At 38.4% G+C, this 17,447-nt stretch overlaps 1 protein-coding gene across 13 annotated transcripts in view; it reads left to right on the forward strand.

The window, feature by feature from the left end:
* Positions 1-17,447, forward strand: part of LOC106505748 (uncharacterized) — a 1,225,997-nt gene that overhangs the window by 41,153 nt on the left and 1,167,397 nt on the right. Inside the window, exon 2 of one of the 13 annotated variants that reach the window (XR_014824361.1) lies at positions 11,409-11,510. The exons of the other annotated variants lie outside the window; for them this stretch is intronic. The gene's annotated coding sequence lies outside the window, so the exon portion shown is untranslated. The remainder of the gene's footprint in view (positions 1-11,408; positions 11,511-17,447) is intronic. 13 annotated transcript variants of the gene reach the window in all.

Below are 17,447 nucleotides of genomic sequence, written 5' to 3' on the forward strand. Positions count from 1 at the left end.
TATCATACATTCTTTGATGGAGAGGAAATCAGAATCAGATGTAAGAAGACTTCAGCATTCCAAGAATGATGTCAAATGACCCCCTTCATGGTGGATTATGCACTTATTTACTATGAGATATATTTCTTCTTCAGAGATTCCTTGTTTGTGATACAACTGTATTTTTGGTTTGCAGTTATTCTGAAGTTTTGATGTGAGTCTATGTGTATATGAGATTGTTTTAAGTTGTTGGTCTCTTAATTGCAAGTGCATCTCCAGTGTCCTGCATTTGTACCCACCTCTTCTCATGATTTCTGATTTGGTGGTGTAATTGTGCATGGATGATTTCCGATCTTTACTGTGTCTATACCTTTACTGGTGAGCCTTGTCATTTGTGGAATGTTTGTTTCCTGTTGATGTCTTTTCTTTTCTGCCTAGAGAAGATCCTTTGGTATTTGTTGTAAGGCTGGTTTAGTGTTGCTGTGTTCTCTCAACTTTTGCTTATCTGTAAAGGTTTTGCTTTCTCCTTCAAATCTGAATGAGAGCCTTGCTGGGTAGAGTAATCTTGGTTGGAGGTTTTTTCCTTTCGTCACGTGAAGTATATCATGCCACTCCCTCCTGGCCCGCAGAGTTCTGCTGAAAAATCTGCTGATAACCTTATTGGGGTTCCCTTGTCTGTTACTAGTTTCTTTTCCCTGGCTGCTTTCAAGATTTTCTCTTTGTCTTTAATTTTGGTCAGTTTGATTAATATGTGTCTCGGGGGTGTTCCTCCTTGGGTTTATTTTATATGGTACTCGTTGTGCTTCCTGGATTTGAGTGAGTGGTTCCTTTCCCATGTGAGGGAAGTTTTTGGCTATTATCTCTTGGAATATTTTTTCTGTCCCCTTCTCTCTCTCTTCGCCTTCTGGCACCCCTGTAATAGGGATGTTGGTGTGTTTCACGTTGTCCCAGAGTCCTCTGAGACTCTCTTCATTTCTTTCCAATCTTTTTTCTCTTTTCTGTTCTGCATCTGTAATTTCCACTAATCTGTCCTCCACCTCGCTTATATATTCGTTCTTCTGCCTCCTGTATTCTGCTGTTAGCTGCTTCTAGTGAATTTTTTGTTTCAGTTATTGTATTTTGCATCTTTTCTTGCTTAAGTTTTATATCTTGTATCTCTTTGGTCAGTGTTTCCTGTGCATTATCCATCTTTGCCTCCAGTTTATTTCCAATGTCTTGCATCATCTTCAGCATCAATAGTCTGAAGTCTTTTTCCTGGAGGCTGAATCTCCTCCTCGCTTAGCTGATTTTCTGGGGTTTTTCTTTTCTCCCTCATCTGAGTTATAGTTCTCTGTCTTTTCATTTTTTTAGGTTTTTGGTGTGGTGACCTTTTTACAGATGATAGAGTTGTAGCCTCTCTTACTTCTGGTGTCTGCCCTGCTTGTGGCTGAAGTCAGTATGGGGGCTTGCTGTAGGCTTCCTGATGGGAGGGGCTGAAACCTGCCCACTGGTAGGTGGAGCTGATTCTAACCCCTCTGGTGGGTGGGGCTTAGTCTCTGGATGGGATTAGAGGCTGTTGTGTGCCTGAGGGGTCTTTAGGTAGCCTGTTTACTGAGGGGTGGGGCTGTGATCCCACCTGGGTTGTTGTTTGCCCTGGGGCTTCTCAGTGCTGACTGATTTTCCCAAAATGGCCACCGCCAGAGAAAGGCACGCTGCTGAGTATTCCCGAGAGCTTTGCTTTCAAGGTCCTTCCCTCACAACCAGCCACATTCACCCCTGTTTTCCCAGGATGTTAGTTAGGTTTGACCCAGATTCCTGTGGAGACCTTGCTCTGCCCTGGGACCTAGTGCACGTGAAAGTCTGTCTGGGCCTCTTAAGAATGGGGTCTCCGTTTCCTCCAGTCCTGTGGAGCTCTTGCGCACAGGCCCCGCTGGCCTTCAATGCCAGATGCTCCAGGGGCTCTTTCTCCCAGTGCCGGATCCCGGCACATGAGGGTTTGATGTGGGGCTCAGAACTCTCATTCTTGTGGGTGAGTCTCTGAGAACCAGTTAGTTTTCAGTCTGTGGAGCTTCCCACCCAGGAGATATGGGGTTGTTTATATGGTGAAATCACCCCTCCTACCTGTGGATGTGGCCTCCTCTTTTTCTTCTGGAGTAGGGCATCTTTTTTAAGGTTTCTGGTCCATTTGGGTGGAGATTGCTCAGTCTTTAGTTGTGAATTTTGTTGTTTTTAGGAGAGAAGTTGAGCTCTAGTCCTTCTATTCTGCCATCTTAATCCTCTCTCAACTCCACAGTTTTTGTGTATTTTTTTGCATTTACTAATATGAACATAAAGTTTTTCTCCTATATTTGGTAATCATCTTTTCTTTCTTTCTTTCCTTTCCTTTCTTTTCCTTTTTAGGGCTGCGCCCACAGCATATGGAAGTCCCCAGTCTAGGGGTTGAATTGGAGCTACAGCTGCTGGCCTACACCACAGCCACAGCAATGAGGGCTCCTTAACCCACTGAGCAAGGCCAGGGATTGAACCTGTGTCCTCATGGATACTAGTCTGGTTCGTTACTGCTGAGCCACAATGAAAACTCCTGGTAATCATATTTTCAATTATTAAATACTCTATTCATGCCACAAACCCTGCTTGTATGTCCCTGAAATTATGAAATGTACTTCTTTATGAGTTTTTTTGTCTATGTTCAGGAGGGATACTGGTGTCCTGTTTTCTTTCTAATTGATATATCACTGTAATACTTATAAAGTATTAGCAGGCATTTTTGTGGCTTAAAACAACAACATATTTTTAAAAATTTCTCAGATTCTGTTGTTCAGGAAATTGCAAGTGACCTAACTGAGCATTTCTGCCTTGGGGTCTCTCATGAGGCTGCAATCAAAATACCATCTGGGGCTCAGTCATCTGAAGGCTGTACTGGGGCTGGAGAACATGCTTCCAGAGTGGCTCAGTTACATGGCTGGCTAGAAGGGGCTGATTGTTGTGAGCTGACTTAGTTCTTTTCCAGAGGGGTTGTTCTGTAGGGCTGACTAAATGTCCCATGATAGGGGAAGACTTCCCCTAGAACAAGTATCCTAAGAGAACAAGCTGGAAACCACAATGCCTTCCATCATTTAACTTCAAAAGTGACACAAAGTTATTTTTGTAGTGTTCTATCTGTTACTCAGGTCACTTGGTTCAGAGTGGGACTGTGTAACACAATTACATGAATATCAGAAGGTGAAGATGACTGAAAGTCATTTTGGAAGCTGGCTACCACATATTATAAAAAGATTTTAACAGTGCACTTCCATTGTTTCTCTCCTGTCCTTTGTGTTAGCGTTATCATACATTTTACATGTTTTAAATCCTAGAGTACAATGTTATTATTTTAATTTTTTCTTTAAATAATCAGTTATCACTGAAATAAATTAAAAACAAGTTTTATACAGTATCTATCTTCATATTTATCATTTCCCCCACTCTTCAAGCCTTTCCATCAAACATCATTTTGTTTCCACTTAACAGACCTTCTTTTATCAGGTCTCCTGCTGAAAAATGATACCATCTTCTGTTTTTCTGAATAAGGCTTTACTTTGCCTTAATTTTGGAAAAGTATTTTCACTGCTTATGGAATTCTAGTTTGGCCATTTCTTTTCTTTAAATGCTTTAAGGGTGTTGCTCCCTTGTCCTTTGGCTGGCATATTTTGGATGTACAATTGACGTTACATTAGTTTCAGGTATACAATATAATGATTTGATATTTATGTGGCTTGGGGTATTTTAGAAGTAAGTAACTTTTTATTTATTTATTTATTTATTTACTTATTTATTAGGTCCGATCCCACTGCATGTGGAGGTTCCCAGGCTTGGGGTCCAATTGGAGATGTAGCCGCTGGCCTACGTCAGAGCCACAGCAATGCTAGATCCAAGCCGTATCTTTGACCTACACCACAGCTTATGGCAATGCCGGATTCTTAACCCACTGAGAGAGGCCAGGGATCGAACATGCATTCTCATGGATACTAGTTGGGTTCTTTAACTGCTGAGCCACGACGTGAACTTCATTTTTTTTTAAGATTCGCATTAAAAAAAATACATACATAAAAGCCATGTATGTAATGTGTCTTTACATTACACAGGAACATTTTTTTTGTTTGCATTAAAAAAATACATACATAAAAGTTATGTGTGTAATGTGTCTTTTACCTCTGTCTGTTTGTACGAATTTTTCTTTGCATTTGAATTACAGGTCATTTGATTATGATGTGAGTTGATATTTCAGGTTGGATTCCCTGGGAAGGAGATTCTGAAGCAGAGTTTAGGGCTCAGATTGTTTTTGAGGGAGTGCCCAAAGGCTCTACACCTGTGGCAGCTTAAGAATTAGGCAGAGCCTCACAAGGCGCTCTGTATACCTCTGCCCAGATCAGTCATTAAACATGGGCCGCCTGCTGGAGGGCATAATCTTGGTTGAGGTAGCTCTCTGCAGCTGAAGCAATCCCAGAAAGGGCTGAAAGCTAAAGGCTGTTTGCTGACAGGAGTTCCACATTTGGGACAACAAATCTTTCCTTGAAGATGGATCTGAGTAGTGTATTTCCATCTGTAAAACACTTGATCTGATTTTCTTTTTTTTTTTTTTGGTCTTTTTTTAGGGCTGCATCCTCTGCATATGGAAGTTCCCAGCCTAAGATTGGCAAATCGCAACTGTAACTACAAGCCTACACCACAGCCACAGCAACACCAGAACCGAGCCTCATCTGTGACCTACACAACAGCTCATGACAATGCTGGATCCTTAACCCACTGAGCAGGGCCAGGGATCAAACCTGCATCCTCATGGATGCTAGTCAATTCATTTCCACTGAGCCACTATGGGAACTCCCCCTGATTTTCTATATGTCATTCTTTTTGGTGTTTATTGAGTATTTTGGATATAAGTGTTTATAGTTTTAATCAAATGTGGAAAAAAGTTTAGCCAGTATTTCTTTTTAATGGGCTTTTAAAAAATTGGGGTATAATTAGCATTCAATAATCTGCATATATGTAAGAGTACAGTTTGATAAGTTTTGCAACATCTATACCTTCCTGAAACCATTATCACAATCAAGAAAGTCAATATGTCCATCACTCACAAAAGAGTCCTTGTGCACCTATGAAATCCCTTCTTCTCACTACCTCCAGTTCACATGTAATCACTATTTTACTTTATTCAACTACAAATACATTTAGATTGTATGGACTTTTATATAATTTGAATCAACACATGAACACATTGTATCTCTCCGTTTACTTAAGTCTTCCATAATTTATCTCAAAAATGATTTGTAGTTTTAAGGTATAATTTCTTCCGCAGTTTCTAATCTTAAAATCTCATGCAGTGGCAATTTTACTTTAGATAGTGTACATTTTTGCTCTAGAAGTTCAGTTCAGTTCTCTTTCATAGTTTCCATTTCTATCTCCATTATGTTAATATTTTCCTTAAAGTCCTTGAAACTATTTATCATAGCTGTCTCAAATTCTCTGTCCATCATCTCTATCATTTCTGGGTTTATTTCTACTGACTATACTCCTTCCTTACTTTTATGAGTTACATTTTCTTGCTTCTTGCATGTTTAGAAAATTTTTAGTTGAATTTGGACATTGCGATCATATGGTCTGAATTTTCTTTCTTTCCTTCGATTTTGTTGTTTCATTTAAAGACTGCCGAGATCTTTTTTTCTGATTGGCAGAATTGGTGTTGCAATTGATCTTTAATGGCATATTAACTTCATCAATTGAAGCTTGTTTTTAAACTTTGTTAAGTCAGGTCTAAAGTAGTCTTACTCTAACCAGGGTTTCTTACTCTCAAGACTATTGGTATTTAGAAATGGAGGGTTCTTTTTTTTTCTTCCCTTTTTTTTTTTTTTTTTTTTTTTTTAAATAGGATTGTCCTTGTGTATGTAGTATTTTTAGTTGCATCCCTGGCCTCTATCCACTGGTTGCAAACTCCCCCAACAGTTATGACAGTTGAAATTATCTCTATATATTACTCAAACATCCCCTGGCAGGCAAAATCACCCCCAGTTGAGAACCACTGTTCTAAGACTAATTTAGCCCTACTCATAAGGTATGGCTTTTTAGGCACCTCTATTACATGCTTGAATACTTGACTTTTTTTTCTTCTTTTGCAACCAGCCAAAGACCTTTCTGCATTGTACTTGCTTAGTAGTTATTTATCCCACAGTAGTATATTATTCTCGTAATTTTAGCTTGTCTACTATATTGGATTCCTATTCTCTTGAGTTAGGACTCAGCCAATGTTTCAAAGGGCCCTTATGCATATTTCTAGGACTCTTTCTTTCCATTGTTTCCTCCTTTCTTTTGTACTCTGTTCTGCTATTTTCAGTCACCTTGGCCTTCTCCAAATACAATCTCTGTCTATCAGCTCATCAACATCACTGTGCTTGGCTTAGGTTTTCTCTCCTCAGACTGATTCCTAGGAAATGCCTTTAGGCATCAAGTCAAATGACTGTCGGGGTCATCTCCTTTATTTCACTTTTCTCAGAGAGCATACTGTTATGCTTTTTGTCCAATGTCTGAAAATATCTGTTTCATACATTTTCCCAGTTTTCCAGTTGTTTACTGCAGGAGGGTTTTCTCAGTACTAGTTATTCCGTCATGGTCATTAGTGGAAGTTATCCATCTGTGGTAGACTCAATACGATCACAATTTTTTTGCTATTATTCCTAGGAGATAGAACCTAGTTCTCTACCTTTGAGTCTGGCTTTGCCATAGTTTTGCTTGAATGTGGTCAGAAGTGATATTCCTGAATTTCCAAGACTAGTTTCTAAGACTCCATGCAGCTTCCATTTGGGTTTCTTTTTTTTTTTTTTTTGTCTTTTCGCCATTTCTTGGGCCGCTCCTGCGGCATATGGAGGTTCCCAGGCTAGGGGTTGAATCAGAGCTATAGCTGCCAGCCTACACCAGAGCCACAGCAACACAGGATCCGAGCCACGTCTGCAACCTACACCACAGCTCACGGCAACGCCAGAACCTTGATCCACTGAGCAAGGGCAGGGATCGAACCCGCAACCTCATGGTTCCTAGTCGGATTCGTTAGCCACTGCGCCATGACGGGAACTCCCCATTTGGGTTTCTTAGAATATTTACTCTGGGGATGCCATCCACCATGTCAGAGGTTTGAACACCAAGAGACTGCCATGCTTAGAGGCAATTTATAGGTGATCTAGTTGACAGTTCCAACTAAGTCCGTTCTTCCAGCCTTCCCCTCCAAGGCAGTGAGCATGTAAATAAGTCCATCTTGCAAACTCTAGTTGAGTATATCTGTCAGATGTGTATAATCAAGTGACTTCAGTCAATGGCATAAGGAATAGAAAAATCACCCAACTGAGACTTACTCAATTCTCTGACCCACGAAATGATGAAATATGGTTAAGTAGTTTGTTATGCAGCAATAGATATCTGGAACATTGCTAGAGACATATTTTAACTTACAAGATTGCTTATTTGTTTGAATAATAATTTTCTTTAGGTTATTTTTTAGTAATATGATGTTTTTTACAAATATTCAGTGATTCTCAATGCTGTTTGGGAATTAGGTAGGATATGTAACTAGGTAGAATCTGTGAATAGCTTGGTTTTGGATGTCAGGGCAGGGTTCCCTATTATTCTTTAAGATCTTAAATTATCTGGCCTTCTTCACTGTATTTTTGACCCCAATTAGATTTTCTTATGTCAAAAAACCACCTTAGAGAATGATACTTTAAAATTTTGCCCCGGACACAAATGCCTGATTTATTTATTTTCTTTCTTATCAATATGGACATTTGTAGTTACTTCATTGCTCTTCTTCTTTCCTAGTTCCAGCACTCATCACATTCATAATCCAGGCAGATTGTTTGCTTTGGGGGGTGGGGAAAACAGCAGTAGCTACCATTTACCAACTTTCAGGGGAAAAGGAAAAGCTGTGACTTATGTAGATTATCCAAAGACCACAATTTGGAGTTTCCATTTTGGCTCAGTAGGTTATGAACCCCGCTAGTATCATGAGGATGTAGGTTTGATTCCTGGCCTCACTCAGGGGTTAAGAATCCAGCATTGCTCTGAGCTGTGGTATAGGTTACAGATGTGGCTCAGATTTCACGTGGCTGTGCCTGTGATGTAGGCTGGCAGCTGCAGGTCTGATTTGACCCCTAGTCTGGGAACTTCCACGTGCCCCAGGTGTGGCTATTAGAAAAAAAAAAAAAAAGCAAAAAAAAACACACCAAAGACCACAATTTAATGAATTGCTCTGACAATTGTGCCAAGGCTACTCTACTTTTCATTTTTGTTGTCTCTAAATTTAGAGTATATCTGTATATTTGAAATGTCTCCTATTTTTACAGTAGAGTTATATTATAATCATACTTAATTTTTCAGAATTCAAGTGCATTATAGGAGAAACATAAGGAAAAACAAATTTAAATATGGCAGATGATTTTGCCTGTCATTTCTATTCGATCACTTTTGTCCCTAAGGAGCAAACCTCGGTTGGGAGCTGTAAATGCACTCTTTTTCCATCATATTTAGCATCCATGCTCACTGATTAAATCACAGAGGAAATTGAAAAAAATGATCTACAGACAAATGAAAATGAAAACACATCAATCCAAAACCTATGGGATGCAACTAAAGTTGTTCTAAGAGGGAAGTTAATAGTGATACAAGCTTACCTCAGGAATAAGAAAAAATCTCAAACAGCTTAATATTACGCTTAAAGCAACAACAGAAAGAAGAACAAATATTAACATTCATGTACTCTTGTAGTAAAAGTATTCACCGCATTTAATATGACAATAATGATGTAAGATATAGCTTTTTAACTTATAGCATGACTTCCAAATGTAAGCCAAGCATTTTTTCAGGTGTTTAGCCAAAGTAATATTAGTCTGTTCCAATGTTGAGGAATATCATTTGTACTGGATGCTTAAAAGATTTTTTAAAGTTTAATTTAATATTGGAGTATAGTTGACCTAGAATTTGTGTTAGTTCCAGGTATAAAGTGATTCAGTTATACATATACCTATATCCTTTTTTTTTTTTTCAGATTCTTTTCCCACATAGGTTATTACAGAATATTGAGTAGAGTTCCCTATGTTATACAGTAGGTCCTTGTTGATTATCTATTTTATATATAGTAGTATGCATATGTTGATCACAAACTCTCTCTCCCTACCATGTTTCCCCTTTGGCAACCATAAGTTTGTTTTCTAAGTCTGCGAGTCTGTTTCTCTTTTGTAAAGTTCATTTGTATCATTTTTTTTTTAGATTCCACATATAAGTGATATCATATGATGTTTGTCTTTCTCTAACTTACTTCACTTAGTATGATAATTTCTCAGTCCATCCATGTTGTTGCAAATGGCATTATATCATTTTATGGCTAATATTCCCTTGTACCACATCTTCTGTATCCATTCCTCCATCAATGGACACTTACATCGCTTCCACGTCTTGGCTATTGTAAATAGTGCTGCAAGGAACACTGGGGTGCATGTATATTTTCGAATTATGGTTTTCATTGGATATATGCCCAGGGGTGGGATTGCTTGGTCATATGGTAGTTCTATATTTAGTTTTTTGAGGAACATCCATACTGTTCTCCATAGTTGTTCTTCCAATTTACATTTCCACCAACAGTGTAGGAGGGTTCCCTTTTCTCCACACCCTTAAGAGATATTTGATTATCTGCAATGTGGCTTTTCTCAAGGGCTTTTCAAGGATAATTTTTATTTATTCATTTTTAAAGAAATAATAGTTGTACTGTTTTCATAAAAATGATTTTGTTGATTTAAAGAGAGCAAAGTTTCAGATATAACACAACTTTCTTAAATGGAAATAGGAGAGATATAAGTTGCTCTGCGAGGGAGAGAGCACAACCACTCTCCCTGTTCGAAGAGAAACTTAACCTGTCTGTCATCTCCCACAAGTGTGTCTTGCTGACAGAGAGAGAACTCTTAAGGATTTTTAAGAAGTCTTTTTGCCATTGCTCAGAGGTTTTTACTCCCTCTTGATCACTATTAAGTGTTCTGGAGACCTTGGTTATGTTTCTAATGTTCACCAGATGCAAGCTGACTCATGACCATCCTGACACATTCTTAAATGCTTATTGTAAGGATGGATATATTGGAGAGCAATCGCCTAGGGCTGTTTTTCCAGGTGTCCTACTCCCCCTAGCAGATCCTGGCCTCTTGAAACTATTCTAGTACACATATGATGTACCAAATATAAATATACAAAAGAATGCAGTGAAAATAAAGCCCCTTCCAATGGTCATATTAATTATAAACACGTTTTGCTTATAAAATACAAATTCGGGGGAAAAAACTGTAACTGCAATGTATACATCTAAGGATGACCTGACCCCCTTGCTGTACAGTGGGAAAATAAAAAAAAATAAAAATAAAAAATAAAAAATAAAATAAAATACAAATTCGCTCAATCACTTTTCTCCTATTTCTGTTTTAGGCTGGGTGAACTTTTTCTTTATTCGTTCTTGTTTTCTGTTTTTATTTTTTTTAGGGCCACACTTGTGGCTTATGGAAGTTCCCAGGCTAGGGGTTGAATTGAAGCTACAGCTGCTGGCCTATCCTAAAGCCATAGCAGTGCAGAATCCAAGCTGTATCTGTGACCCACACCCCAGCTTGCAGCAACACCAGATCCTTAGCCCACTGAGTGAGGCCAGGAATCGAACCGCATCCTCATGGATACTAGTTGGGTTTGTAACCTGCTAAGCCACAACTCACTGAGCCATTGGAGATGGGAACTCCAATTTGTTCTTGTTTTATTGGCTCTTATTTCCCTTCAATTTTCCACTCACCTTGTTTTTCCTCAAATTTCTGTTCAGGTACAGGTCAGGTACATTTTTCTTTTCAGCACAATTATCTTTTATAAGTGAATTTCAAAAACATTTTTTCATAGGCTAAGGAATTTGGGAAAGGATAGGTATATGTATGTGTTCACTCTGACGTCTTTCTTTAACTGTCCTCTTTGTCTTTGATGTTAATTTGGGGTCCGGACTCCTCATTTTTGGCTTTCCCACAAGGACTTTCCCACATGGCTTAGGTTTCCCTCTCCACATCTCCCTGCTTTTTATAGTTTCAGATAGATTCCTGCTCTAGCTATCCTCTCAGGACCTAATTTCTGTTCTTGGTATTCAGTTTCACCCAAGAGTTGGGGAGAGGACTCGGGCAAGGCCTCCTTCCTATGCATGTCTGCAGGGCTTGGGGTGGTGGCAGCTGCCTCCAGAGTCCACTGTGGCCTCACTCTCCTTGCTCTCAGCTCCAGCTGCCAAGGGCTCCTTCCAGTGCTTTGAACTGACATTCATGCTCAACTTTGCTTCATAGACTATTACATGCTTTTCTCTTCGTCTAGAGCAGCCTCTTCTCCCAACTAACTCCCACCCTTAGTTATTGCTTTGTTATTTTCAGGTGTCCATTCACATGCCACCTCCTCAAAAAGATCTCCCTTGGCTTTCCATATAATCTACGTCCCAGAACATCACATGCATTTCCTGCATAGCACTCACTATGGTTAGTAGCTATATAGTTATTTGTATTACAGTTTGATGTCTGCATTTCCTTTTTGAGCTTACTAAACTGTCCTCAGGATCACATCTTTTTTGCTTATCACTTGATTCTCAGCTTCCAGCCTATATAAAAATTGCTGGATTGCTGGATTGCCAGTAACTATTCACTTAATGATTCAACTGTCTGAATGAAGACACTGGAATGATGAATGAGACTGATATTTGTTTCTGTTTGGGTTTCTGGCATTAGCAGTATTACACTACAAACATTTATAGCATAGAACAATATGCATATATCTATACATCTACAGCATAAAATAACAACTTACATGGAAATTACATGATAACAGTTTGAACATGGACACTAAAAGATTTCTTAAAATACGTGTTTTGTCCTTAGTAATCCTGCATTTAACAACCTTGACTCACCTATATGTCAGTGAAACACTGTTTATAAAAACATCAAACAAGGTTTAGTTGGTCCTTTGTACTTCTTTGTACCTCTGGATTCTGCATCTGGGGATTCAACCAACAGCAGATTAAAAGTATTTGGAAATAAATTCCAGAAAGTTCCAAAATGCAAAAGTTGAATTAGCCACATGCTGGCAACTATTTACATAGTACTTACATTGTATTAAGTATTATAATAAGTAATCTAACCTTGATTTAAAATATATAGGAGGAAAAAAGTATAAAATATATGGGAGGATATGCAGTAGGTTATATGCAAACATTACACCATTTTATAGAAGGGTCGTGAGCATCTGTGGATTTGGTATCTGTGGTCCCTCACAGACACCAAGGGATGACTGTACTATGTTTCCATTCCCTAGGCTTCATTAAAGACGTATAACCATGTAAGTCATGGTTCTTTAGGCAACAAGCAGACGGATACATTAAGTCAACTAATATTGATATAATAGATTCTATGAATTTGAATTAAACTGAATTTGCTTTGTAATAGAATTGCAGAACAGAATATTCTCCCCTGTGTTATAGACACAATATAGTACACAGGGTCTTCTTAGATCATTAGCTGATTTTACAATCCTAAAAATATAATGGTATTTTGGTCAGGGTTCTTAGGAAAAAACAAATAACCCCTAGTCTAATTAAGCAGCAAAATGTATCAAGTAAATCACAGTATTAAAGTTATTATGTATCCCATGTTTATTATTGTTCTAGTTTATCCTGGACATTATTTTTTTAATGATTTTTATTTTTTCCATTATAGTTGGTTTTTAGTGTTCTGTCAATTTTCTACTGTACAGCAAAGTGACCCAGTCACACATACATATATTTACATTCTTTTTCTCACATTATCCTCCATCATGCTCCATCACAAGTGACTAGAAGGATAACTACTGCATTTGGAATGGATATCCTTGACATTATTAACAGCATCTCCTTTCATTCCCAAATGTGTTTTAGTACAAATGGCAAACAGGATCCCCTATACAGGGTCATTGGGAGGGCAGAGAGACAGACTAAGATCTCAGGAACAATACCTTGAAGCATACCACACAATTAGACTAATGAGGGAGCTGTCATTTGTCACCACCACAGACTCTAGAACAACCCCACCTCCTTGGGAGTTCCCTGGTGGTCTAGTAGTTGGGACTTGGCACTTTCACCACTCCGGCCCAGGTTCATTCCCTGGTTTGGAACTACTGAGATCCCACCTTAGGCTGCTGCATACCATGGCCAAAAAAAAAAAAAAAAAAGAATTCCTCATACAGATACCATTTTCCCACATGGTAGAAATCAGAAATCTGCACTATTTGTAAAAGAGTCATCCATGATATTACATGATGTAGTTTGGGGGATTCTGCCCATGGAAAAGAAGATTTACAAAATAGGAAACAAAAGAAAGAAGAGTACTTAAAATATTTTGTGCAGTCATGAAACACAGATGTTACCCTTTATTTGGACATGCATCTGTTTTCCGAACTTAATAGTGACAAAAACAATGTTCCCACCTAATAAGGTGACAATCTCTCATACAAATAAACAATTCATTCTCTCCCTAGATGAGACTATTTAGTATAATCTTTTTTTGTTTGGTGTAATCTTTAAATTTAATACAATTTTTTCTAGGTCTAAATATGTAGTGGTTATTGTTTCCTCAATTTTACCTTGGAATTTTTAATATGGACTAAATTACAAAGTAAATACTATCAAAATATACTAAATATAGCAAGAATAAAACAGAAAATCAGTTACATTTTCTGCAAATGATCTTTAGCTGATGTGTGTAACCTTCTTCATCAACAACTAACCATTCCATATTACTTTTATTTTCAGGTCAGCAGTGACTGAGTTAACTGGATTTCTTTACCTATTGCAGAATGGCCCAAACTTCCATTTTTGGGGGGAATTGAGCCCCTGGTGGTTCTACTTGTACGAGGGTGCTCTAGTTTTCCATTAATATTTTCTAATAGACATAGATATACTAAGGAATATCCTATTGGAATTGCTGTATTAAGGAAATGTTCTATATTTATATTGCATAACAGTAATTATTCCTTTTTAATCATGCTCAATCCCACAGCCAACATGGTAATGCCCTTGTCCACTTTGTCAAGCGGTTTGAGGCTCTTATGCTTTTTCTTTTTTTTTTTTTTTTTTGCTTTTTAGGGCTGCTGCACTTGTGGCATATGGAAGTTCCCATGCTAGGGGTAGAATAGGAGCTACAGCTGTTGGCCTACACCACAGCAATACCAGATCCCTGACACACTGAGGGAGGCCAGGGATCGAACCCTCATCCTCATGGATACTAGGTGGGTTTGTTTCCACTGCACCACAATGGAAACTCCTTGTGTTTAAAAAAAAAATTATTTATTTATGGCTGCACCTGCAGCATATGGAAGTTCTTGGGCCAGGGACTGAGTCCAAGCTGCAGCTGTGATTTATGCCATAGTTGTGGCAATGGCGGATCCTTTAACTCACTGCACTGGGCCAAGGATTGAACCCATGCCTCCATAATCCGCAGTCAGATTAACCCACTGTGCCACAGTGGGAATTCCCAAGATACTTGTGCTCTTGGTGGAAGTATTCCTACCTTGAGTACAAGATCCTTAGACCAAAGTAGCTGAAAGTGGCAAGGATGTGAAGTAAAATTTATATTAGTGAGCCATTTATAATAGTAAGCCATTATATTGAGAAGTGCCACTCTCATTTCTTGGTTCCTAAACTCATATAATCTGGCCATGGCTGAAAAAACACTGTGTATTGGTTGTTATTTTATAGCATATGCTGTATCCTACAAGATGTCATCCCAATTTTATAAGATATCTCCCAATAGGCACCAAAACTAAATCTTCATGAAGTCATTTCACTGCTTTATAAAGCCAACTGCTTCTGGTTGGCGTCAATCTAATGTCTTAATCATTTTGCTATAAAATAAGATCTCTGATCAGAACCAATATTAAGTGAATTATAATGACAGCAAGTGAGGCACTTGCTAAGTCCACAGATGGTGTTGCTGGCAGAAGCCTGGTAGATAAGATGGACAAATCCAGGTCTAGACTGCATCAGTTTCAGAGAGGACAGATTCCAATACTCATCATGTTGGAAGAAGCCCTATGTAATTAACATGCCATCAGGTGGCTGGTTATTCCTTTTAGGGTATGGTACCATATGGCAGGACTCATGTTTGTTCACTGTTGCCTTCAAACTGTGCACTCAGCAGAAGTAATATCCAAACATCTGGGGCAGAGGAAGTCTAAGTTGCTTATCCCAGGCATAAACTCTGCCTGAAACTATGACTACTTTTATCACGAGATCATTTAATAATTACTGGATGACTGTGACTGGAAGAGGTTTACAAACCCAAATGGCAGGTCACCTTGTTTAGTCATCTATTGAAAACCTCTATATAGTGTCAGTTTTCCACATTCACATGGCACACAAATGTTCTCAAACTCTAAAATAGTTTAAAAGTCTAGACTGGTATTTGTTGTAATCTTATCACCAATCCTCTAGTATTATTCCTCCCAAGTCCCTGATAATCCAATAAAATATAAGCTATTGCCTCTAAATGAATGCAGACCTATAGCTTATCTTATTTTCCATATAAATGGATCACAAGATGTCTGTTTGAAGTTCTGACCATTGGGAATATTTATTTTTCTACACTGAGCATCAGGTCACCCCTGAGTGGGATGGTAGCAGTCCACTTCTGTAGATAGGATGATTGTACTATATTAAAAGGGGCAAAGAAATACTGCTAACACAGAGGTACCTATAGGGTGTTTTTTAGCATTGTCATTTCCAGTGAGCTGCCAGTAAAGTGGAATGTATTTTCTCAGTCACCTGGTCATAGAACTCTCTTGCTGAGGCTAGAGATGTGGTTTAGAGAATAATGGCTGCATGGCAGGAGTAGATGCATTCAGAGTATGAGTCATCTGTTTTTGCAACTTGTGTTCTTAGGACCTATTTGAACATATTCAAATAGAAATGATTTCTTGGGGATGATGGAATGGTGCAAGAAATATCCAACTTTATAGCTCAGAGATGAGACAAAACATACTTTGTGATGGGATGCTTAATTTTCATTGTCTCATAGTGTACTGTTCTCAAAAATTTAGTCTCTACCAGGATCCAACAGTAAGCTGAGGTTTTCTTGAAAGGAGAATGCTATAGTTACTGAAAAACATACTGTATTTTGAGATTTGAGGGTATGTATCATAGCCTAGATTATTTAGAGAGTCTTCCATTGCTCTGTGCTGCACTGAAAGCTGGAAGACTTTCAGATTACCTGTTACTTATTTGAAGAAGCATAACCAAATATCACATATATTTTCTACAAAATACAAAAATTGAACAATAGTTTCTTTCTCTCCTTATGACAGGGGATGTGTAGTGTGATGCTTTCATATTGGAGGAAACATATTGAGAAGTCTAAGACTGTTGTTCCTTAAAAAGTTTTCTCAATGGACAGGTCTCCTATTTTTCCTTTCTTTTAACTGCTGATATGTATATGTTTTGGAACATATATAGATACATATTCCTCCTGTGCAGTGGACTGCATTAGCATAAAGCTATCAGTTTCTAGAACACTGTGAAGTTCTGTGTACTAAGTTGCAGTACAGTCAGTGAGTTCCTATTGTTCTTCAGCAGTGAAGACGGTAAAGGTGTGCGTCTGTTCCTGCCAGGTGGAAAAAAATTGCATCTAATGTCCGGGACAGAGTAAAAGTTTTGGTTGGATCAAAAGGTACATTCCAGACACAATGCAGGGGCTGGGTTTATTTTTCTCTACTAAATGATAGCATCTTTATGATGTGACAATCCAATTAAATGTAAAATAATCCTTTGCCATTCTGCAAGACCTGCCTCTTTTTTGCAATGGTCAGATAGATAAATTAGATGAAAATATGATAATAATCACCAGCTGTGCATCTCTTAAGTCTCCATGATTATCCCAGGTATGTTGTGCTGCTTTTGATTTAACATTTTGGGATATCAGATAGTTTTAGGGACTTATTTTTGGTCATTTATATTATAATTTAAGCTTTTATTTTAGGGGTCAATGGCCAATAGGAGGATTTTACCAGTTATTGAGTATTTCTATTCAAACTCTATTTTGAGAACTGTAAAAAATCAACAAGATAGTTTTGTGGAAGCCCTGGCACCACTATAAGACAGAGTAGATCCACAAAACTCACTTATCACCTGGTCCCATTACCTCACATTCTGACCAGTGGGCCATAGTAAAACTTTGGGTTCCCATGAATTAACTGTAGCTCAGAGTCAAAACAATAATCCCCCAAAATGTTTTCCTTTCTCTTGCAGTGCACAGTCATCCTTGCAAAATGGCTGGGTCAGGGAGTTCCTGTTGTGGGGCAGCGGAAACAAATCTGACTAGGAACCATGACGTTTTGGGTTTGATCCCTGGCCTCACTCAGTGGGTTAAGGATCTGGCATTAGCAATGAGCTGTGA

Source organism: Sus scrofa, chromosome 13 (genome assembly GCF_054392235.1).
Source record: "Sus scrofa isolate SSC_HxYL_T2T_F1_AM1 chromosome 13, Sscrofa_HxYL_maternal_Yorkshire_Landrace_v2.0, whole genome shotgun sequence".
NCBI lineage: Eukaryota > Metazoa > Chordata > Mammalia > Artiodactyla > Suidae > Sus > Sus scrofa.